The sequence below is a fragment of the Acromyrmex echinatior genome, chromosome 15 (assembly GCF_024713525.1).
Source record: "Acromyrmex echinatior isolate Ae372 chromosome 15, ASM2471352v2, whole genome shotgun sequence".
NCBI classification, from domain to species: Eukaryota; Metazoa; Arthropoda; class Insecta; order Hymenoptera; family Formicidae; genus Acromyrmex; species Acromyrmex echinatior.
Window position 1 is genome coordinate 9132138 of NC_141866.1, and position 25698 is coordinate 9157835.

At 33.3% G+C, this 25698-nt stretch overlaps 1 protein-coding gene across 2 annotated transcripts in view; it reads right to left on the bottom strand.

Annotated features, from left to right (window-relative positions):
• tn (tripartite motif containing protein thin) overlaps positions 1 to 24363 on the bottom strand; it is a 76186-nt gene extending 51823 nt beyond the window's left edge. Inside the window, exons 1-2 of one of the 2 annotated variants that reach the window (XM_087413897.1) lie at positions 24261 to 24363; positions 19439 to 19540 (exon numbers count right to left, since the gene is read on the bottom strand). The gene's annotated coding sequence lies outside the window, so the exon portion shown is untranslated. Of the gene's footprint in view, positions 1 to 19438; positions 19541 to 24170 lie in introns of both variants that reach the window. The other variant, XM_087413898.1, reaches the window with a different exon arrangement.
• Positions 24364 to 25698: the final 1335 nt, after the last annotated feature.

The following is a 25698-nucleotide window of genomic DNA, read 5'->3' on the forward strand; positions in this document are numbered from 1 at the left end:
GGTTTTTCTTAACAAGTAACTCCCGGGTGTACCGATCCTAATTACCCCGATGATCCGTATTGTCTCGTTTTTCAGCATGCAATACGCGTACCGTGTTAGTGGCATGGAGTACTTAAAGTACTTCGTGTTTACTGCGGTTTCGTCTCCAATAATTAGATTCCCGCGGAACTTTCGGTCTAGTTTGCTACGCTCTTATTATTCTCCATCGTAAAGCACAGATTTTGTCAGAAGTCAAGCCGCGCCTCCACAATTCCAGAGTTAACATTTAATTATAATAATAACCTCGAGGATGCACTTTACAATATTGAGATTGTCGTTTCGAGCAAATTGAAAAATATAAGAGCTTCATTGTAGGTCTGACTTTTGAAAACTTTACTAACGATGCTGTAATCATTTTGTAAAAGCACGTTCAATTTCTTAAAAATAATTAAGTGTAATAACAGACATAATGATCGAAGGAATTTGTCATTAAGAAACTGATACACAGATTGATCCTTTCGACTTACGCTTTAAAATATTGACTATCATTGTAAGCAAATCGAGAAATATAAGAGCATTATAAGTCTGACTTTTGAAAACTTTATTAACGATGATACAATTATATATTTTGTGAAAGCACATTCAATTTCTTGAATTGAGTATAATATAACAAACATAATAATAAAAGAAATTTCTTATTAAGAAACTAATATACAAATTGATCTTTTAAGATTTGCACTTTACAATATTGAGATTGTAATTTCGAACAAATTGAGAAATATGAGAGCCCATTGTAGATCTGGCTTTAGAAAACTTTATTAACGATGCTACAATTATTTTGTAAAAGCACGTTCAATTTCTTAAAAAGAATTAAATATAACAGATGTAATCAAATAAATTTCTCATCAAGGAATCGATATACTTACACTGATTAATCCGTTAAATTTATATTTAAGCAAAATAATGTAAAAGATTTCGTTTCTTCGAAGATTTCAAAAGCAATACTTTTCTTTCAAATTTTATGAATCCTCTTAACTGATTATTGGCAAATATAAAATTTAAAACTACAGAGATAAAACGAATGAAAATTCAGACACGTGTTTCACAAAAATAAAAGGAAATAAGAGCAATAATCAAGTATTTTATGTATAAAGGAGATTATTAACTATCCAATATGACTTACAGTTCGAATCTCCACATTTCCGCATTTTTGAGCGTAGGGAGGATAAAGCGCGAGAGAAAACGTAATAAAAATAAAGAGAGAAATGGTATCTCATCGCCGTTACGATGTGCGGTGGTTTCACAATCAAGCGCCGTTTCCCGCGCGGATGCGTGGATAAAGTTATATTATTGAGGCTGTGGTCCAGCGGGAAAGAACAGCGTTATCGAAAGGAGGAAACTTTGTAGAAACCGATTAAAAAGTTTGAAAAGCCATGGATTGCGTTGAGTAGAACGCGCGAGAGACGGAGGGAAGCGGACAGAATTTTATACGGCTTGATTAATATAAATTAATTACCGCGACGGAAATGAGACACTGTGGAGAGGCGCCCGGATGATGGTCTTTCGGATTCAAATCGCTGGAAATAAGCCGATCGATCGCGTTTAATTAAATACGATGATACCGGAATGCTGCCGAGAGCGTTGCTGCTTGATGCCGGAAATCTTTCTATCGTGTGTTTTGAATTGTTCGCGACCGTGCACGATTTTATCATATCTTACGATTTTTTAATAATTCAAAACACAAATTTCAAGCGACAAATTGAATAATGGAATATTACAACATATGTCTTCTCCTCCCCCGTAATAGCGGATCTCCTTCAATTCGACCAACTCACAACCAATCGCCATATTATACAGCATAAGATACATAATGTATAAGATTCGTCTCGCGCTTCTTTTCCGATTTATTATTTACTTTCGCCGCTCGAACAAACTAATCATTTATTTGCAAGGCCAAGATGTTTCAATATTTGATTGCGTGTCTGCGGGATCGAAAGTGTCTCTATGCGAACGGAATGAAGATATACGAGATGCAGATGACGGTAAATCTTCGTGCGCGGAATATATAACACGTAAAATAGTAAAGAAAGAATGTAATAAGAGTTTTCCCTTCCGTCTCTACAGAATAATTTTCACTGTATGAAATGTCATAGATAGATTTCTCGTTTAGATCTGGAGACAAAAAGCCCCGAGTTAGGAGAAGAAAAATCGCTATTTAGTCGAGAAAAATCGCTATTTCATTTTCGACGTTAAATAGCTCGGCGAATACCGCAGCATCCGCGAGCATGCAAAATCGCTCGCTATTGAATCTACGATTTAATGTGTTAATAATAATGGACGGTGCTTGATTTGACGTAGCGTTAAACTCGCAATCATGGAACGTCACTGTTAATTAATAAGATCATCACAATTGTTAACTCTGGTATTAACCAGGCCGATGATCGATTTGTTGTGTACGAACGTTACGCTTAATCAACCATTAGATCTCGCGCCGCATTTGTACAGAGAATGGATCTGTTTGAAAGAGTATAAGCAGTTTACGATTTTAGCGTAAAGCGAATTAGCGGAACAGGATTACCGTTGCACTTCGATATATCATTTCTCTCTTGTAAATCGGTTAATCGAGATTAAACATTTTGCATAAATGAAAGAATATAATTGAAAGAATATACAAATAAAGGGCTCTTTACAAAGACGAAAAAAGTCCAACAAGAAGACTTTAAATTTTCAATGAACAAAAACTTTTTATCTTCAAACCATTTATTGTAAAAATATGGTAGATAGAAGAACAAAGTTTTAGATTTTAATTAATATTTTGAGAACATTTAGAAAAAACTGAACTAGTTTGATCCTTTCAAAAAAATTATATTTTCTATCTGAGTTTATCTTATAATATTTTATATTTATCTTTTTTTTTATAACATTAATAAAGTAAAGAAGAAAATATTATTTATAGCATAAAATTTTTTTAAAGTATACAATTTTTTCAGTTATTGTTTATACAATTTTATAAATCTTTCTTAACAAAAGTATATTTGCAACGTTAAATTGTTATATTTCTCGTTTTTTATTTGATTCTTACCAACACAAAATTATTCACGCTACTGATAGGAAACAAATTGATGTTATAACTAAGATATTTATAAAAATAGATTTATTTAATTTTTACGGAAAACTCTTTAAATAAATTTGTTTGAAAAAAATTCAGTTTTATTCTATATTTTAAAAACAAATTTCCGAAAAATGTCTTGTCATAATAATATAATTTTAATATTGCATAATCATTACCGTCCGTTAAACGTGAAATATTATTATCGATTATCGATTTGGATTAACAAATGGATAAGTAGAATATGACGAATAGTTCAATTTATATGTCCGAACTTCCGCCACGATACGCAATACGTACGACCGATAAAAATTCGATAGGGAAGAATGCACGGTATATCGAAAGTATTGTGCAGAATTTGACCCAGACCATTGTGCGAATTTCAAGTTGTCGATGTTCAATAATAACGGACATTCTTTAAAAACGAACTCTTCGGGACGAAGTTTTTCGCGCGACGTTACCATTATTCTCACTTTTCGCTTATTCTTGTTATTAGGTTGAAAGCTGAGTTATCGCACCGTCTGCATTTTTTTCCCCCGCAATTTCTTCCGTTATCGCTCGGTTTTGGCACGTAAATTAATTTGCGTGAAAGATCTGCTATTCTTCTGAGTTTCCGTAAGATATATCGCTCGCATTCCTAACTCGTTTCGTTTTGCTTTTTATCTGCTCTCTTTCCATCCGAATTCAAAGAGGAAATTAAGAACATCGTGCCGTTAAGCAACATTGTTAGCAAGAATCCGGGTTGTCGAGAGTTATGTCCAATCTCTTTTTCATTTCCACAGTTAAAAATGCGTTCGTGAATTTGCGAGTAATATTATTTACGACCTCCCAACTTATCCAATCATTCTAATTGTACGCGCAAAGTAACAATTAAAGTATACGTAATGTTGTTACGCAATATAACGGCACAAAAGGTATTTTATCAAGAATTATAATCAATCTACCATTAACCCAGTTAAAACCATATTCATTTTCGCGATTAATGTCTTATGTTTAGATTCTATCTGATAATAGAAACTCTCTTTAAAAGGAGTTAAGACGCACGTTTAGCCACCGCAGAAACGATTGTATCGGGGGAATATATTAACGGCAGCTCGCTGCATCATAGCTATATCACAATTTATAACAACGTTCTGTCGGTTCGCATTTAGGTTGCACTTGAGCGCTCCTCAATTTCGAATCGCATTAACGGCCTTCGTCAGCACAATTCAATATTTCATTACAGCCAACTCCGTCATCCAGTTCAGCTCGATCGACATGTATTTGTTGAAAGCCGCGACGGCGAGAAAGAAACTTGCAATTTAACAGATATTAATCTAATCGTCTGTATTTATAGCGGATGATATCTGAAAAATCATGAAAGCGCGTGCGAGCTCACTGACCCGATTTTTAGGCGATTAATAAAAGCTGAAAACACGATAATACTTCGCCACGAGTCAAATTGGTCAGTTGCGTTTAATTAACGCGGGTAGACGTTTCCTTCCTTTTTTCTACGTTAATTCAGCGTTAACCGACATTCGGCTTTTTTTCCAATTATTCGCTTTCATTAAGTTGTCGGCCATGTGGCTACTCTCATTTGCCGGAGGTACGGGATCAGTCACGCGGTGCTATGCGGAAAAACGGTCGGAAAAAAGACCTGATTTCAGCTTTCGTCCGTTAAGACAGGACGGCTTTGTTCCGTATCGTACTTACACGCAGAATAAAAAAAACCGCAGACTTTTCCCTCGGAAAAGCTGCGCTTGATTGTCACCGCGAGGAAAACTACGTCTCACGCTTTATCGCAACGGTACTTTATTTTCACATACAGAATAATTAAGCATATTAGAATAATTAACATACGCAATTCATAAAATTAGAGTAAATTCTTGTTATCATTATTGTGTTGCTGTTTAATGTTTAAGAGAATGAAACAGACAAACAAGTTAACAATGTAGTACTAATTGTCTCTTTGTCTTCTTCTAGCGATACTAAATACGAAATATAGTTAGAGAACGAACGGTTATATTAAGAGTGTTATATTATTGCACCTCTGCTTCCGTCTACTGCACGTGTGGGACATAAGGAAACTGAATGAATTTAATTAATTCTGGGAGCGTAACAAAAGCCCGTTTAAAATTTTTGAGATCTCATTACTTGAGCTCACGGATATAAAGTGACTTTGTGTTAATTCTGTGAAATGGAATTAAATAAAATATAAAAATACATACGGTAGGGCAAGGCTATTCTGTCAGTTTTAACTTTAAAGTGACATAAAAGTTCACGACAAGAAACAATATCTCTTTGCGACGACGTGCTTACAACTATATTACACAAACAAATTCTTAAGTGTACAAGCGTGATCTTCAAATGCTCAATATGTGCTGTTCAGAAATATAAACATTGTCGCAAGAAACGGATGAAAAAAGCCCGCTTTATTCTATAATCATGAAGTACAGGTATAAAGTAGAATTATTGTATACATCTTTTCAAAAACACAATAAAAGCTTGGATTTATTCGATCGCTCTTTATTGCTGTCATTATTATTGTCAATTTATTGTACATTTTTGCAACCGGAATATTAAATATATGGTGCTAAACTTAATTCGACTTTTTTTTTAAATATTTGCACTACAAATACAAAATAAATCTTTCAATACGTGTTCTCATATTTCTCACAGTAATTGTGAGTGTATTAGTTTTATTGCTGAAACACATAGAGATTTTATATCTCATGGAATTTATTTCTGCGACATAATTTATACTAAACATAATTCGACTTTCTTTTAATATTTGCAGTATCTACAAAATAAATCTTTGAATACGCGTCCTCGCATTTGTCACACTGATTGTGTTAGTTTTAGCTGAAATGTAGAAATTTTACATTTCATGGAATTTATTTTCATTCAAAAAAATGATCTTGCAGTTATAATGAAAGTACGAAAAATAATTAAAATAGATAAATCTCTAGCAAGTACTACGATTTGGATCTATGTATTGCATCTAATCATATAAATGACAGAGATAGAATTTAGATTTGCGTTATAAATTCTATGTATAAAATACATAATTTTTTATCAGATACAAAAAAAGCAGCTATAATTCTAGCTGGAGTGGATGGAAAATATTTTTTTGCGTGTTTATGATATAATTTGTACTAAATATAATTCGACTTCCTTTTAATATTCGCAGTACCTGCGAAATAAATCTTTCAATACGCGTCTTCGCGTTTCTCACAGTGATTATGTTAGTGTTAGGTACCGCTGAAATATAGAAATTTTATATTCCATGGAATTTATTTTCGCAATATAATTTATTCACGTTTTGCTCGTTCATATTGCAAAGAGAAATAAATTACAGACTTATCGCCGCTTTTTAAACTTTCAAGCATCCATTGCTAGTCGAATGGTGTCTTTAATTAATGCCTTTCAGCGTGTTTCCGTTTTGATTATTCACATTTGTCACGCTGCGATTGTATAAATAGCACATCGACCGTTTCGTCATTAAGAGTTTCCTCTCTATTGAAAGCTTCCCGAAGAGATATGCCGTAATTTCCGATTTATATTTGGTCCCAAACCACATTATTCCGGAGTTTTTCAATTAATCCGTCGGCGTTATATAGCTGCTGTTTTATTCAAATGAGAAATTGTAGGGTGTCGCCCAATAAAGAACTGACGAAATTGGAATAATGTTGAACCAACAAAGAGATAATCAGCATACTTTACAATATTAATCTTAGTTAGCTTTTACTTGTAAATCAGAAATACAGGGTTACAAAAAAGCACTCACGTTATCTTAAGTCAAATATTATTTCATCCCTCTGACGATGCTCTTTTGCAGACTACAAAATGCAAATGTGAATAATATATTAATTACTGATGCACTTTCGGTAGAGATTTTGCCGTAAACGTAGTACTCGCAATACATTCCTTGTTAATGCAATCGCGATTCTGAAATAAACTAGCTTAGTTAATAAGCAATATATAATTTATTGCAAAATTACAAGAGCAAATACCTACAAGAGGGTTCATGCACTTTTACCGCAAATCGTTACACGCAGAGAACTTAAAGTACGTTCGCCGTAACAGGGAGTTTGTGTCACGCGTTCTGACTTTAAAATGAGGCCGACGCCATACATACCTCGGTTAATTTTGAACACTTTGCATATTCTAAGTATGCGCCTAACTCAAATACCGCAACAGATACGACGACACGCGGAATTACATACACGAGAAGACGTGTTAAAAAGAAATCTAGGGATTTGAAATGTAAATCCGGCTGAAATAGCACGCCGACGCGAAATATATATATATATATATATATATATATATATATTTCGATTAAATTTGTAGTTAGCGACTTTTCGAGGTGCTCTCTCGACCTCGATTCGTAGAGAACACCCGCGAAAGCGCGTGCTTGATGGTAATTAGATATTAAACTACAACAGAGTCTCCAGCATGATCCCCGTGGCGTAACAAATCTTCATCCATAAATGGATAGAAAATAAAACTAGATTTCTCTACCGTCTTTGAAAGTAAGCCTCGTGAAAACCCGTCGTTAACTCGCCGAGGATATTTCCTGGCTCTAGACTTATCAATCGGATAATACGATAACTATTGATAACTTTTTAAGTCTCATTACGATCAGTAAGTCTCGTTACGCGTAGCCCCTGAAATATCGCAATATCGTGACATTTATATGACTTCCTCCTTTCTTAAAAACTGTAAGAAATTGCGCAAAATACCTCTTCTGCCTCCCTTTAAAGTCCTTTTATGTACTCTATATCTTTCGAGGTTTCAAAGCGGAAAGCATTTGCGAGAAGAAAGGCGGGAAGCGTTTTCAACGCGCTTGAAACGAGATACGTGGACGTGTCGTAATTATATCTGATCGATGAAGACGTAATCGAGCCAACCAGTATTGCTAATCATAATTAACGCCTCGGCATAGTCCTATGGCTCCTCTTCGAGATGGTGTGGAGGACGATGGAAGTTTCCGGTTGCGCTATCGATTTCCTGTGGCTTTACGGTATATCTCTCTGTATTCAGCACCCTCGTTTTACTTTCACTTTAATCTTGTATATGTGTTAAATTTGCGTAAAAGGGAAACGTTTGACCGACTAGTTCAACTTTTGTGCGAAAGACGATAGAGCCAAGTGTACCATTTTTGGATCATTTAACGCTTACGAGTGGATACGTTCTCTCTTTCTACAATTATATGATACAAAGTTATAACGGCCAAAGTTTTCTTTGTTTATTCCTGCAAGCTCAGGCTTTATTTCGTTGGGGACGAAGATAGATAGAAGCCTTTATAAATACGTGTGTGCAAGCGCGTATGTATGTGTATGCGTACGTATGTGTGCGTGCTTATATCGCTATTGCGAAAGATTTGATAATGGACGTGGAGTATATCGATTATAAGGTTCAAACCGCTCTGGCAATATATCGTTGTTGCGAACAGATAGCTTACAATAAATAGTAAATTAAAACGTGGGCTCTCCAGTTGTTTCAAGTATCAATGTTTCTCGGCAAATACAATTACGCTGTAATTATTTCTAGACTGAAAAATAGCAATCTATCATATGATGCTATCTTTTATAGGCGATTATAACGTCCGCCAAACAGTTGTCGTGGATTTTATATTTTAAAAATAATTATGGCGTCATAAATATCGAGAGGATTATAAAGTTTATAAATTGTCGTCTTGTACAAATGTTACAGGGTATATTTTGCTATAAAAGAAAATTGTAGAACAAAAGTAGAACAATCTGATATATCGTCAACTGCCGACCACACTTTATACCCTTTTAAGGCGCACTTATGAACGATTGATTTCTGTCCACTTCCCGTTAAGTCACGGACAAGTAGTAAAGCTCTAATGGCCAGCATTATCATTAATGTGAGATCTCGAACAGTGTTAAACCTCTTATGATGAAATTTACATAATGCATAAGCAGGCTACGTAAGAGAGTACTTCGGGACAGTTCGGCGTAAAGTCGCAATTTTCTTGCATGACCGCCATTACACGTATCTAATTGAACAACACTCTTATGCAAAGGCATTCTCAAAATTTGCATACAATAACGACCCTATTATTTTTCATTGCGGAACGCTCTTAGAGGTGAACTCACAATCTCATGATTTTCCGTAAAATTCACAACAAAATGAGATAAGGTAGGAAAAATCGTTAGGCCAAATCGTTTACTTAACCCTAAAATGCTATCGCTACATAAGTTTTACAAGTAAGCAAGATCGGTGAATGCTAAACTATGTCTATATCTTCAGTGATTATTAGGATGTTCAATCAATCATGCTAAACAAATAAAGGCAAGCTCTTCTAAAAAATTCTATCCGTTAGAGAGACCTCTCGATGGTCAATATTACAACAGAGAGCGACATTTCTATTTTTAAGCAGTTTTTTATTATTATTTTGTGTTAGTCTCTCTTCTATATTTTATTTCAGTGTTATAAGAAGATACACATACAGCAATTGAACGTACTCCATATTATTTCAAAATTGAATTTGATAGGAAGCTTATATTCTTTCTTTTCCATTTAATAATTCAGATATTTGTGCTTATACAAAAATCTAGCTTATAAATATTTTGTTATTAAAAGTGTCAAATGTATACAAAACTTGTGATGCATTAATTAAAAATAATCTATTTCCTTGTACGTAAGATTATTGATAACAATACTGTAACACTCAACAGCGATATTATCCAATAGGGTTAAATAACTGTCGCAACACAAATCGTCTAGCAAATAATCATACAAATATTTATGAATAAATATTTATCATGCAAATGTTAAATAATCATACGATGATTTTCTCTATTTGATTCAATAAGTTCCACTTGAGTTACAGAACTCCGACAAGAAGATTATAAAGCTTGAATTTTGATCGTCGATAAAGACATGCTCGTCTAGCGGCACGGTTTTCTTATCCTTCTATGCACTTTTATGAAACTGTTGTGCAAACAAAGGAGACGGCAAAGTTGCTTTGAAAGAATAACGGGAGAAATAAAATGCGTGATGTGACAAGCGGAACGAGATCTCGTTTTCGTCTGGTGTGAATAGTCTCTTTACTATTTGCATGGAAAAAGCTAAGAGAAGGACGAACAGTGGTGCGAATCTTATTGTTCAGATCGACGCCTCGTGGGAGATGAAGGTAGAGGTACGGAGAAGATTAGAGAGAAATATCCTAGCGGGAAGCAGGTACGACACTTTATATGCTAGATGCGATAGCATCGCGGTTGTGTCGCAGCATTCTTATTTGCGAGAAGAATTGTATTATCGGAAACGTCAATTGCATCCAACGCCATGCACTTGAAGAGTTTGTGACGGATACGGCGATGATATAATATCTCGTTAATCCGCAATGAGCGAGACTGAAAATGAAAATAGGGAAATTTAACGAGAAACTCCTCGAGCGATTGCACCAAGTCGCTGTAGTCGTGTATTAATCTATTATCCACGTGAGGATATTTCATTGTAATCCCTTTATTCCATTATTATCCCCTTATTTCCATTGCTTTGTTTCAATTTGCAAACATGTCACTTTTGTCACAAGACCGCGCGTTATTCTATGTATTGTTAGGCGTAAAGCCAAAGCCCAGCTTAAAATGACGGTCCTTTGCCCGGCAATTAATGCAATTATGCTTCCGACGACGATTTGAATTTCTGCAATAATGGTATATTGCGGAAACTGTAATAAGATTGCTCTTTGCTGTCGTGTTTCACGCCATTCTCCAGAAGAATCTACATACTAACATGACGAATATTGCGTTCGCGGATTAGACCGTTTCTCACACACATGCATGGAATTTCTGCCTTATGAAAAACTCTTTCTTCGTAAGAAATACCTTAACGCTAAATTGATCTTTTAAAGGCTTGAAATTTTTTAAAAAATCATTTTAAAAAGTCGTAAAACTCTTTGACCTTTTCGATTCAAATACCACTTGCATCACATTTTATTTCACCATAAAGCGCAATTCGAGTCAAGAAGCATCAATCTCTGCTGTCGACGATATCATAAAAAAAGAAATACGCGCGAGTTCCACTTGTATATAGGTTTCCTCGTATAAAAAACACATTCGGAAGGCTCATATATTTTGTAAGTGTTCGCTTGTGGCTCGTGGCAGTAAAAGACACTTGGAACGTTTTTCTTTAATTAAGAGATATATAAGAAACTTTAACTTTTTATTTATTCTTTTACGTCTATATCAAATAAATATACTGGATTAATTTCTATTATTTTTTAAATTGTATTGTATAACAATTTGCTTCCGTTTTTTCTCAAATATTTATTGCATTCTTACGTATAAAAATGTGTGTATATGCACTAGGAAAAAAACTTAAACTTAAATTAGTTAACGATATAGTTTTCAACGATTGATTTATCTTCAAGATTTATTTTTAGTGTTAGTTTTGTATATACGTTTAAAAGCGATTTTATCGGATGTCCGGAAAGCGGTCATTAAAAGCTGAAATTCTCGACTGTGTTGCTGATAGAGTTTATTGCTGATATACGCAAAGAGTTAAGCCGCGGATTTTACTTTTGCCTCATCCGCCTCTTCATGTCAATCATATTCTAAATATTTCAGATATCTATCATCAGATATCATAAAAATCCTATTAACTGCATGGACGGAACAAACGCATCGACCATTTGTCATAATTCAACAATAGTCCGCTATTACAATTCATCCGTATATACAGACGATCCAATCATGGAAAAAGGCGACAAGATGATCCATAACGATTCGTCAGAAGGGCACTCGTAAAAGCATTAGAGAATGACAATTATCAGGAGGACCATAAATGGCTATTTCATTTACTGTGGTTTAATTCGTGAGTTGATCGCATTAAGAAAACCGCTGTTAACCTTTATAGAACACTGATACGTAATACTATTGATACGTAAATTGATACGTAAACTTTGCGTACAAGGAAATAGGCCACTCTTAATTAATGTAATTAATTTTTTTATACATTTTATTCTTTTAACAAAATATATGTAAATCTAAAATTGTAACACAAATAACCTAATTATTAATTAAAAAAGGAAAGAAAGCATATAAGCATATCAAATTTAATTTTGAAATTATTTGTAGTCCAATTATGACTCTTCACAATATTTAAATAAAATATATAATAACACAAAATTGCTTAAAAATTGAAAATTGAAAATCTCTGTTCTTATAATACTGGCTATCAGGGAGTCTGAACTGATATATAAAACGGACATTTTTAAAAGCCTATTTTTGCTTATCTTAGCATGGCAGATTGGATCTTCTAATAACCATTGAAGATAGCTTAGCGCTCAATAACTTCGTTCACTTATACGTAAAATTTATGTGTTTATAATATCATTCTAGGATTAAAGTGAAATACTTAAAAAAATACACATGAACTTGTTTTTTCTGACAATCAGATTATTAAAAGTATGAAAAAGAGAATCGGAGTTAGAAAATGTGTATTTAGTATGTATTAAAATGTGTATGTGTATTTATATTATATAATAAAAATGATATAATATTTATTGTTGAGATTTTAAAACTTAAAAAATAAAAAAAGTAGAATCTTTTCATAAAAACGATCATGTTGAAAGCCGATATCCAGTTTAATTCGAAAATCAGCTGCTGGTATTACGCGGTTAAGCTCTCTTACTAGATTCTAAAACAAAGTTCGAAGAATCTGCTTTCAGAAATCGATATTGGGATATGCTTATACCACGAACTTATATCCTTGCCTCCTCAGTCTTGGAGCCATCTCGTTTGTATGGAAAGTTGATAGCAACGACAGCATATAGAAGGCATGTGAATGAGAAGCATCATTTGCATCTTTAACCCTTTTCAGATTAGAATGGGCATATATATAGATACACGTATATACACCATATATATATATATATATATATATATATATATACATGTATATACATTACTGCTCAAAAGTTTCAGTACATTCTTCTTCTTTTTTATAGAAATTTCTTAATAATTTAATATAGAGAATGAAAAATAAATATAATTCGCATGTATTGTGTCTTTTAATTAATTATTACATATTTTCATTAAAATTAAAAAAGAAAAAATTTATTTTTTCTTAGATTTTTTTACTTCTTCAAGCTTAATTTCCTTGGATTTTGATAACAGAAGCAAAACTATTCTAGCATTCTATAAATAATAAGTTATTCAAATGTTTTAATCAAACTCGTGCATTTAATCTAATGCTTATTGAGTGTCTAGCGCAAAATTTGAAATTAATATTTCTTTCAACCGATATACATAATATTTATTTAAGAAATTTACTTTCATTTATAATTATTTTTCGGCAATTCATGACTCTATATTGAATATATTCGTGACTGAAAAAAAATACGAGACTGTATCATATTATGATTTCATATTTTATAAATAAGAAATGAAATCATCAGTAAAAACATAAAAAATTTTATTAAAACTTTTGAGTGGTTTTGTGTGTGTGTGTGTGTGTGTGTGTGTGTGTGTGTGTGTGTATGTATAACATAAATCAAGTAATTAATTTATTTTACACACACACACACACACACACACACACACACACACACACACACACACACACACACATATATATATAAAACACACACAAAACCGCTTAATATAATAAATTTATTGACATATAAATACCATTTTGCATGGCGATTTTTAATAAAAATATTTTCAATTTTATTTTCTTTTAATTTAATTTGTTATTGAAAATCGCAAAAATGAAAAATGGTGTTTACACTTCAATAACTTTTTTTATATTTTATATATATAAAATTTTAAACATTGTTATCGAAAATCGCCATGCAAGATAATACTTATTAATAAAATTGTTTTTTAATATTGTACAATGTACAACATCAATTATTAATTTATGTAATACAAAAATTATTGATCTTTAAAGTAAAAATACAATGGAAATCGGAATACTTATGAATAATAGAAATCAATGTTAAGATTACTATTTTAAGAAAGAGAAATTATGATTGATAGAAAAGTAGTATTTTTCAACGTAATGTTAAAATATTTTTACAGCAGCGAAAGGATAACGGCGCGTGCATATTTTTTCGAAGACGTAGTACACTATTGTATAAATTTCCATCTGATTCGTTTGAGTCTTGTCTGGCCCGGATTTCGCGTTGTGCGATGAACTTATCATTCTGATATTATGCAATCGCAACGATAAAATATAAGGAAGAGACTGCGTATAAAACCTGGCGAAAACCGGACGAATCTCGGCGGAGTACAGTGGATTACACCGCGCCGAAAATGCGACCGTGGTTTCCGCAACCACGCCACTACGGTTCATGGTTCATAATAAATTCCAGCACATTTCGGCTGCTACTGTTACCTACTTATACTTAACCATTACATACGCTCGCACCATAGAATTATATTCTCCGGTCGGATATGGTGCAACTGTGCAGTGCGAAACTGTAAAATTATAACGCTGGCTGGCGTTTCTAATTTCGTTGAACGCGCTAACGTTTCGCACAAAACGCTCCAGGTCACTTAAACGGTAATACACGTGGATGCGTGAATAGGATGGGAAAGGTCAGAGCGCGATATTGTAATATTGCAAAGTAATATTACCTGTATTATAATACATAACGGTAATATTGCAATATTGTAAAGAATATGATATAATACGTTTTAACATTGCAGCTGTTTACGTCAACGTTATGATTTATTGTTGCGTATTTCGACGAATAAAATGTCATTAATATCTCTTGCATGAATTATCGCGATAAATAATAAAATTCTGCATTTTCGGATTTACGCTCGTTAATGGTGCAGTGTTTGTTATCGAGAATTTTTTACGAGATTGGAGTATATATGAACAGTTGCTATTCTTCAATGTACTACATTTACGTTTCTAGATACACTTTGTAACTCGTTAGTCCGCAATGCGTCCTTTCAACTTTCTACCATTTTTACTACACGAACCTTCGACATTCTAACGCGTACAATGACAAGACTAGAAAAGAGAAAATGAGGGAGAAAAAAAGGAAAAAAGCAAAGGAACAGCAAAAAGAATGAAACGCTCCTGCAAACAGCTTATTCACATGTCGTTTGTGTGTGATCTATGTAGTGAAGTGATCTAATTTCCAGAAAGACTGGTCGAGTTAAACGTTGCTTGATTTCACCGTCTTGTTATATGGTCAATCGTCTTCGTTCATCCCGAAAGTGCATCCCGAATACACAATGCTTGCAACTTGGTCGAAAAGATGCGCGACGCGAACGAGCAAAATTCATCGGTATACGTGCACAGTAAATGTAATGCCCTAAATATAACGATATATACTTCGACATAGCATTGCCTCAGTACCGGACAACAATGTATTTAACTTTATCATTTACGATCAAACTCAACATTAAATATACAAAAGATAAAAAAAACAAAAAGATCAAAAAAAGAAAAAAGACAACCTATTAAAATTCATCGTGTTGAAGCTTTTATTTCAATAACTATAGAGCATATTATAAACTTTATAATATGCTCTATAACTTTTGACATGAAGAAAATAAGAAGTATTTCTATAGAAGATGATAAAGTATAAAACTTGAAGGAAGTCTAGTGATATCCACTGAATTCAATTATCCGAATGATCGAGCCAAGCAACGAACAGAAAAATGAAGTTTTTCAAAACGTTGACATCATTTTAACACGTAAACAGCTTGAAATATTTTTTGTGTTGAAAGAAAAGTTATTTGTCGTATTAGTTATACACTGATTTTGGATACAATAAAATTACACAGAATATTTCTAGCTTGTTAATTAATTCTGAGGTAGAAAATCATTATATATTTATACATATCGAAATAATCATATTTTTTAATTTCTTTGAGGATATAGCAAGGCACAATTTTAATTTTATATATATTTATATATTTATGGTATACCCTAGGAACAGAATGGAATTCGCTTTTATAGGTGAGTTCATCGTGCAATATAAATAATGCAATCGAATAATCCTGCGTGGGATCAATGAATCATCGGATTTATATAAATTCCGCATTCATATTATTTCTGTTGTATTATTATAATCTTTATACACAGAGCATATTTAAAGCTCGTTACTTACGTCATGACTATTACAAGGATATGGACACATAAATATAGTGAAAAAAGTCTTTTATCCTTCGTTGAAATTAAATAGAGGAAAGTCGCCGATATCGACATATTTTCTATCAAATAGTAGCAGAAGCAGTTTTTATAACATTGTTTGCAATTTTGCAATAATTAATTTTTTCGTAAAATTATCAAAAATAAGCGTTTGACAAAATGAGTTTCAAAACTGACGCAGTAAATCGTATTAAAAAAACTAAGAGAAAAAATAATACAAATAAAACCAATTTAGGAAACAAGCATTTTAAAATAACATAATAATATCACTAATATAGTCATTATTATTTAAACTACGCAATTTGCAAAAGAAAATAAATTCGTAAGAATTTTATTTTCGCATTCGTAAAATTCATTTTTAGCTGATTTGATATAGAAATAAGCTACAAATATACGAATTATATTTTACTTTTTCAATTAGCTAAACAGATTATTTTATTAATATTAATAATATTACAATAGTAATTTCTGAGAAATAAGATGTCACTTTAGGAGACCTATGTCAATATCGACGACTTTCCTCTATTATAATATTAATATAATTTGAATGATTAAGTTAACAATTTATGTAAATTAATAATAAAAAATTATTAAATTTTAAAATGTAATCTTTCAGTTTTAACAAGTGTTTTTTTTAAGTTATTCTATATTTTTATCATTTATTTTTATTATTTTATATTTTTATTATTTTATATTTTTGTTAACATTGTTATTAAAATTATTCTATGTTTTTGAAGTCAATCTATATGTTTATTTTATTAATTTATTTATACAAAATGCATGATGCATTTATTCATGTAAAATAAGTATAAAGGCCAAAGTTTTCAATGAATACAGATAAGTATAGATTATAATAAAACAATATGTAATACGAAAATCATGAAATTGTGACAACGTCTATTCAATATAAAAAGCGATTGATGAATTCACTTCGGACAAAGAAGAATGAGACTCATTTGTGGCAAACGGTTCTCGATCTCAAAATCACAAGAAAAATGGATTTCTTGTACGTACCAGAGAAAATGAACATAAATGTAGATCGACCTGTACAAATGAAGACCCATTTTTCACTTGGCAGTTCTGTGATTTTGCCAATGACTTTTTACGATAACTCGACCGCAGTCTGTGATAACTAACTACAATGCGATATCAGGCATTACATACCGCGCTACTCTAAAACCGATAAATCATACCTTGTACCCATTTTTGTAAAATATCGACCCAACTTATAGCTGTCTCGGACGCTTTATCTGCGAAACATTTATAGGACAGACGTAGAGTATTGACGTGACTAATTTTTCGACATGCTTTCGTATCGCAATAAACTTTCTTATGCCATAACGTTTCTATATGTCAAAAAAGATATTACAGATAAAAAAGATACAGTTAAAAAATTAAATCAAAATAAAAAATTTATTTATATAAAAGATATTTAAAAATATATATCTAAAATATATACAAATATTATTTATAAATAAATGTTTTATTCTAATTTAGTTTTAATTTTTTTTTTGACATATAGAAACGTCATGACACAAAAAGTTTATTACGAAAGCATGTTGAGAAAATGTATCTCATTATCTTGACAAATTTATATTTCGAATAAAAGAATTCTTTTTTATTTTTTGTAAAATATCAGCAAATTAACTTATTTACCTTGTAATTTACTATACACAATTTCGTGATTAATATTTCATTTTTGCCTTATATAACAGTAAAGGTTTCATAATTCTCATGTACGCAATGCAATGCAATTTAATGGGATGTTTCATTATATTTTAATGTAAGCCCTGACAAAGGGCTTTTTCCTGGGGCTTTAAATCATTCCGTCAGTGTGTCAGATTTTTATTTAACAAATCGAAACGTACTATCATCCTTCCGCTAATCGATAAATATAATTATTCCACGTCAGTTTTATGACATAAAAGTTCAGTTGAAATAAAGCTGTGGATCAAAATGTAGAAACAAAGAGGAAAAAAGACCTACGGGAATCAGCAACCCTCCAGCAATGAGCTATAGATCATAAGCGACGAAGATTGATTAGTACATATTCATTTGTTCGCTGACTTTTTCTTATTAACTCACACCAGTGGATGATAATGTGATTATTATTCCCGGGAAATTTTGGTACTTTTAATGAGCAGGTAGATTTGACAGAGAGATTATCCGACACGTACTAAAAGTTCACTAACAAGATCATTATAAAACTCGTTAATATTCCCGTGCTACTACAGTAATTATTTTTACAACATCAGGGATTAGTTGGAACCATTATTCAAAGTTCGCGCTAATAGGTCACCGAGAAAACTTCATTACTAATTTATCATATGCTAAATCGGTAATAAATGAATAAATCATTATTGCAGTTGTTGTAATGCATAAGTGTATGTGCTGTGTAACAATCACGTTGTAATGAAGTACTCATCTCCAAAATAATAGCAAGTATAATGAACTCGTCAGAATTAAATACTATCATTATTCAGCGTTAATATTACATAGGGAATAAAGTAATTTGAGTTTTCTCGTAAAAATTGTTATTAAAATAAAATGCTTAAAAGATTATCTTCAATTAAGATAATTATCGTTCGAATCTACAATTTTCTGTCATTTTTCTAGGTAAAAATTGGGTGTCACGGAGATAAAAGTCCAGTCATAGTAAGCCAGCGATATTGCGGGTGTTTATCGAACAATGCTGCTTCCAAATGGTGCAATTGTTGGTAGTAGACTTGTGCAGTGTCTGGCATGTTCTATCGCTCAAAACGATTGAAGATCATCTTGCAGCATGACAACGCTCGACCTCATATCGCTTCATGCACTGTGGAAACCCTGATGGACTTGCAGTGGAAAATTCTCTCGCACCCAGTACTCAGACATTGGACCATCACTTAGTTCGTTCAATGCAGCACGGCCTGAACGGAAAGCTTCCGAAATGCCAGCCGAAACCAAAGAATTGGGTCGATAACTTCTTTGTCGTCAAAAAGCAGGGATCTTTTATTGTCGCGGAATTTAACTTTTGCTAGAAAGACGTGAGAAAGTAGTAGATTCAAATAGTAATTATTTTAATTAATGCTAAGTATTTTATTTTGACACTTTTGACCAAAAAAATTCGGATTATTTTCTCTCCGATTTTAATACTGTTAAATAAAGTATCTACTCGAAATATGGTGAATTTTTAAAAACAAAATCACACACAATTCGCGCATTTATTATCAAAGCTCTTACTTGATTTGGTGACCGCCTTTCGGCGGTCTTCTTCGGTTGGGGGCCCTCTCTAGTGGTCCCCAAGTTGTTATTTCTGGTCACCGAAATCCAGCGCTGTAACAGCTAAAAACCAGAGATCCACTGTTGTTAAAGTACAGCTCCAACACGCGACGCGACGCGACATGACTGTGTGCGAGGACGGTGCGAAGAATTTTGGAAAATCGAGAATTTTCGTTCGCCCACGTAAATCGTCATTGCGCGTGTCATGTATGTACATATGATGTATGAGTGTGTCGTGTAAATTTAAGCGCACTGTCATGCGAGGGAAGCGATCGGCGTAGATATTCGACGACACGGCTGGCGTCCGCATCGTCCGGTGAAAGTAAATCGTATTTTGGCCGCGTTACAGGACGACTGTCGTATAGGACTCTACTATACTATGATTAGTGGACGAAACATTGCCAGCGTCGAAGCGAGAAAAAAATAATCTGGATATACAACGCTATGACGACGTTGTGCGATGATTCTAATTAACGTAATGGCGCTCCGAGGTGTTGAGACTCCGCAAATGTCGCGAGAGAAAGAGAGAGAGAGAGAGAGAGAGAGAGAGAGATATGCTTATAATTTACGTTCCGTTTGCTCGTATCCCAATGTTACATCGTTGCGGTGATAATTCTCACGGTGGTAAAACTTTTTTTCAGCAATTCGATTAAAAAAGTGATTTCGGTCTCGAATGACGATAAACAGAGTGCGGCGCGGGGATATCACAGTGAAAGCGGTCAACGTTGAATCAGACACACTGGTCCCGCACATACGTCGGCGTACCGCTTTGTGTCAGCGCGATTGGCTATGAAGCCAATTTTTAAATAAACGCACAACCCGTATTTTTGCGCCGTAGCTTTTCGCAGTTCGTAATAAAAACGGCATCATTCGTTGAATTCCGCGAAATAATGCGACATTCGTTCGGAAATATTCATATCATATTGTTTGTCAAATTATCTCTCTCGGTTCAGCCGTTCGATTTTTCAGATGGAAGCAATCATGAAATTCACGATTTTTATATTGGCGATTGTAAAGCACCGAAGCATAAAATTGCATTTATTTAAATTTTACTTAAATTGTATTTATTTAAATTGTATTAATTTAAATTGTATTTATCGCTATTACATGGAATGTCAATGACAAATTAATTAAATAGACACAAAATTGTATTTATTTAAATTTTATTTTAATTATATTTATTTAAACTGTATTTATTTAAATTGAATTTAGGTATCGCATGAAATGTTAATGATAGGTTGTCTAACAAATTTCGAATTAATGTTATTACCGTTTGACGGAAAATCATTAGAGTATTACATTTATACAATAAAATTCACAAAATTAACTTTATCAATTAAAAATTTCGAGATTTTAGTCCTCATAAAACAACTGTCATTAAGCTTTATAAATCTTTCGTCACAAGAGTCACTTCCTATAGAAAGTAGCAAAATATCTCAGATTCACGAGTCGCGATCGTTCCTTCGATGCTTTCTGGACTCGAGCCAACGGAATCGTATGCTTGGGGAATCATGTCGATTATCGGCCAAATTAGATTCGTCAGCGAGAAACGAAGAAGAAACAGACAACGCATTCTCTCGCGGTATCGTGCGACTTGCGTCTCTCATCAATCTCTATGTTCGACAATATTTTAATTACTTTTCCGTTCCGTTTTACGGCGGTGCTGTATAGTTTCCCAATTTACATCAGAGATCGGACATTGCCGCTCGCAACAAGAGACATGAGAGTCACCATCACGGTGCGAGACACGATCATACTGGTCGATGAATAAAGATGAATAGGCGATTGTGAAAGAAAAAACGAAAAATAGAATGTCGTCCGGTATTGATGAGGACCTTTTCTCCATCGCAACCATCGGTAGATATACGATGGCGGAAAAACTGCAGCGAGAACTGAGGCGAGTAATTGGACACCGGGTAGCCATATTAGAGCACGCGGAGACAGACGGAGATGGAGAAGAACGGAGAGACGGAAGAGCAAAGTGGCGGAAGGGAAAGGATGGATCGAGAAAGTAAGAGAGAGAGACAAGAAAGAGATGAAGAAAGACATGGAAGCGAAACAGAAATGAGGTAGGCGAAATCGGTACAGGGACGGATGAGTTGAAGAGAAAATGATACGAGCAAGAGATGCAGAGTGAGATAGATAGGGAGCCTTTAAACAGCAGTATTAGGGGAATGCAGATTGAGTATGTAGGTGCAAAAAAGTTCGGAAAATCGTAATGAAGAAGCGCGAGAGATAAGAGGAGATAGAAAAGATAGTAACGACAGAGGAGAATGAAAAAGAGAAAAAAAAGAAAGAAAACGAATATATTATATCAATTGTATTAATTTAAATTGTATTTAAATTGTATTTATCGCTATCACATGGAATGTCAATGACTGATTAGTTAAATAAATATGAAATAGTATTTCCAAACACTTTCAAAAATAAAGTAAGATTTAAAATTTACATATAATATTAACAAGCATTAAGATCTAGCTTCGACTGTACTTTGACTCTTCGTTATTTATTTGATTTAAATAAAATTTACACTTTTGCGTAATTTTTTCATTCTGACGACATAACGATATTCGATCCTTTTTAATATCATAAAATCATCTAAAAACGGTAAAAACATCTGTGTTTGAATTGCTTTGAAAACTTGCAATTTTTTTTAAATAAAAATTTCTCTTTTTACTTTTATTATCGCCTTACATATTTTGAGCATTCCATTAATTAATTTTTCAAGTGTATTTAATGGGATTTTTTTAGACACTTCGAAGATACTTATTACATAGAATTATGATACAGTTCGTATTCATTTATTAATAATAAAATGTCTCAAATTTTTTATTTAATCCGAAAATAGATTTTATTCTTTTGAAATAAAGGTAATTCATACGTAAAACTAATGTTATTTTATATATTATTTTATTCTATATTATAGATAAACTGGAATTTAATAAATATTAAAAATGTTTTTAATGTTTTCCATTTCTAAATGCTATCAGTAGCATAAAAATTCAGTAATTATCTCTGGAAAATATTTGGAAAACAACCTAATTTATTACTCAAGGAGATTTTTTGATGGAATAAGTTCAAGTTTTCCAGGCATAGTATACCGTGATATACAGATTTTCTCGATATTTTATAATTAAAAAATTATTTTTCGTCTAATAAAAAATTACGCAAGGATATACTTAATTTTATTCTGAGTGTCCGGAAATTTATAAATGTGTAGAAATCGGTTAGAGTAGATGAGTTAAAGAAATGGGAGAAGAAACAGAGAGATATATAGAATAGGAGTTGGAGAAGCTAAGTTAATAAGAATCCTCGCTCCCTCCTTCCCGAAGTAAACTGAATATATTCGTAAATAGGACGAAACGTAAATTACAAAAGAAAAAAAAAAGAAAAAAAGAATAAAGAAAACTAAGGGATGAAAAGATAGTATGCTATAATAAAAAGCAAAAAAGTCAGTGTAACAATAAGTGCAAATATTGTGCGAACGATACTTGTAACGCTAAAAGAGAAATCAGAGAAAGGCAAACAAGGCAAAACATAATAATAATGAAAATGCGGAGAAGGAGATAGTAACAAGTCGTTAACGAAAAAGTACGGATTTGAAACGAAATAATCAAAATGGAATGAAATGTTTAACTGAAAACGGTAAGATCCTTGGTGAAAGAAAGGACGAAATGAAGAGTCCTTTTGTAAAATAGCAAAAAAGAGATGGAATGAGAAAGAGCGAATACTTTGATGAGAAGCTACAACCAGGTTGCAAAATTAGCAACCAGAAACGAAACTGCGAAGTCGGAGTGCTAACTAACGATGAAAACGCTTTTAATAAAACCAGAATTCTAAAAATCGTGGAAGATTCACGTAGAGAATTCGCATCGGGAATAGTAAAAAGAACTAAAGTAAGATGTCTCAAGGCAGGAGGTTCGGGTTAAAGAAGATAAATGTATAAAAGAACGAGAGGATAGGAGGAGGTAGAAGCAAAAATCACGCGGAAGAACACGTTGAATCAAAGACAAGTGAACGAGAAGCGAAATCAGCAAGACAGGAAGAAGTGTGGCGAAAAATTCGAGTGGAGACAGATTCAATGGGCTACGGGGACCGAAGGGAGTCTCGCGTGATAACTTATTTACTTCAGAAAAGGCCGTAAAGAGATTGAGAAGGATCAGGTTGAAACAGAGAGTGGACGTAGAGAAACGCGTATGCAATTCCATACGAGCGGTCCAGCGTGCCATCACCATCGTTGCGATTTAACACGTTCGTGTGCGCGTGCGTGCGCGATACCGTTTTAGTATCCGAGCACACACCGGTGCACACCGTGCATTATCTAACACTTAAAATTAGACGGCGACGGTAGCGACGACGACGTCTCTCTTTCTCCCTCTCTCTTTCTCATTTTCGTGGTCCATAAGAAAAGGAAGAAGACCGGAACGAATGGAGATCTCTTAGAGGCAATTTTCGTAAATTATATTGCGATATCTCGATGATGCACTTAATTAACTTGCACTTAATCGACGATATCACGTGGAACTTTTTCTCTGACGACACACTTTCTTTTTACAGCACTCTATATATATATATATATATATATATATATATATATATATATATATTTATATATTATATATATAGCACGACACGCCCTCGCTTGCTTTTCCGTATATTTCTTTCTTCCTCCCTCTACTTCTTCCGGCCTTACTTTCCACCGTTTCACTCTAAGTAGTGTGACGTTTATCGTATATGGTGTGGATGATGAGGTTGCTGATGACGAAGGTTTACTCAGACGCACCGCGTTCGTCCGGGCCGGCTGGCCGCCCGTCTTAGAGTGAATGTCTTATTAGTTATTTCTGGTTTAGCTACTTCGTCGCTACTCTATTCCTCCTCCTTCTTTTCTTGATCTTCTGCCCGAACCGACTCTCCTTTCCCTCCTGCAATCGTTTCGTGCTGTCGTCGCTAGTTCCTAACCATCGAACTCGATCTGCATCGCGCCATCAGCCGTGCAAGCTCGAAAGCTTACGTATATACTGTCGGCTCAGTGCTTGCAGCGGATTCCCGGTATATTCTCGATGAGATTAATGAAATCCGCCGCTGCGATCATAGATTCATCGCAATCGAACCGTAAGATTTCCCGTTAACTTGTCATCGGTCTCGTCGTTCTTGGAACTCGAACTAAAATGTCAAACATTGTTCTTGGAACTTGAATTAAAATGTTAAATATTGTTCTTGAATTAAATTCCCGAGAAGAACTCCTCAATAGATCACGATAACGTCAAAATTGTGTTAAAATAATTGTGGGTGTGATCGAAAAGTGACTTTTAATCTTCAGTACACACAATAATTTTACAGTTCTTTATTAAACACGATGGATCGTGTCAACTTTTATAAAAATTATTGGTACATATATTTTAACATCTTTAAAAAATATTTATAAAGTTGTGTATTAAAAAAAGGATTGGTCAGTTACATTAAAAAAAATATATACTAATTTTAATAAATATTTGGATAGTATTAACTAAATATTTATTAAATATAAACAAATATTTATTTGGTACAAGAATCACTAATTTGATTTAAATACCATTTTTTTAATGTAATAAATATTTATTCATAGTAAGAGTAAATGTTTAGTTGATATTAATTAAACAAATATTTATTAAAGTTTAATAAATTTTTTTTCAGCATACCTTAATAATTTCTAGTCGATAGATGCTCTTAGCATTTTAAAGAAAAAAGTACGCATGACACGAATGATGATCCAATCGTGTGTATTAAGAATAAAAATTTTTTTACGTCATTTTGATGTTATGGTGACTTTTTGTTTTACTTGAATTTTAGCCTAGAAGAGAAAATCAACCTAAAAGAAAATTAACATAAAAGAAATTTCGTATTATCTGTGAAATACTCAATGGAATTTTCGAATTCGTCAATCTTGTTGACCGTCCTGAAATATCGCGATATACATATTTCTCTTCGCTCTTCTCATAGCCGTATCTTGTTGTTTATTCATTTAAAAAAATGAGACTCGCAACGATTCCTACTATTTTCTTTCCTTTCTATTTTCCATAGCGCAGATCGAGTACATCGTCGAAAATACCTTATGACGCGAATATCCGAGATACCGCGAACGTTTACCAAATCGTTTTTTAAACTACTAGACGTCGACGAAGTATCTGGATAAATTCTGATCCCGCGAGAGCTTGTCCTCGCGAGTGCTGAATATACCCCAC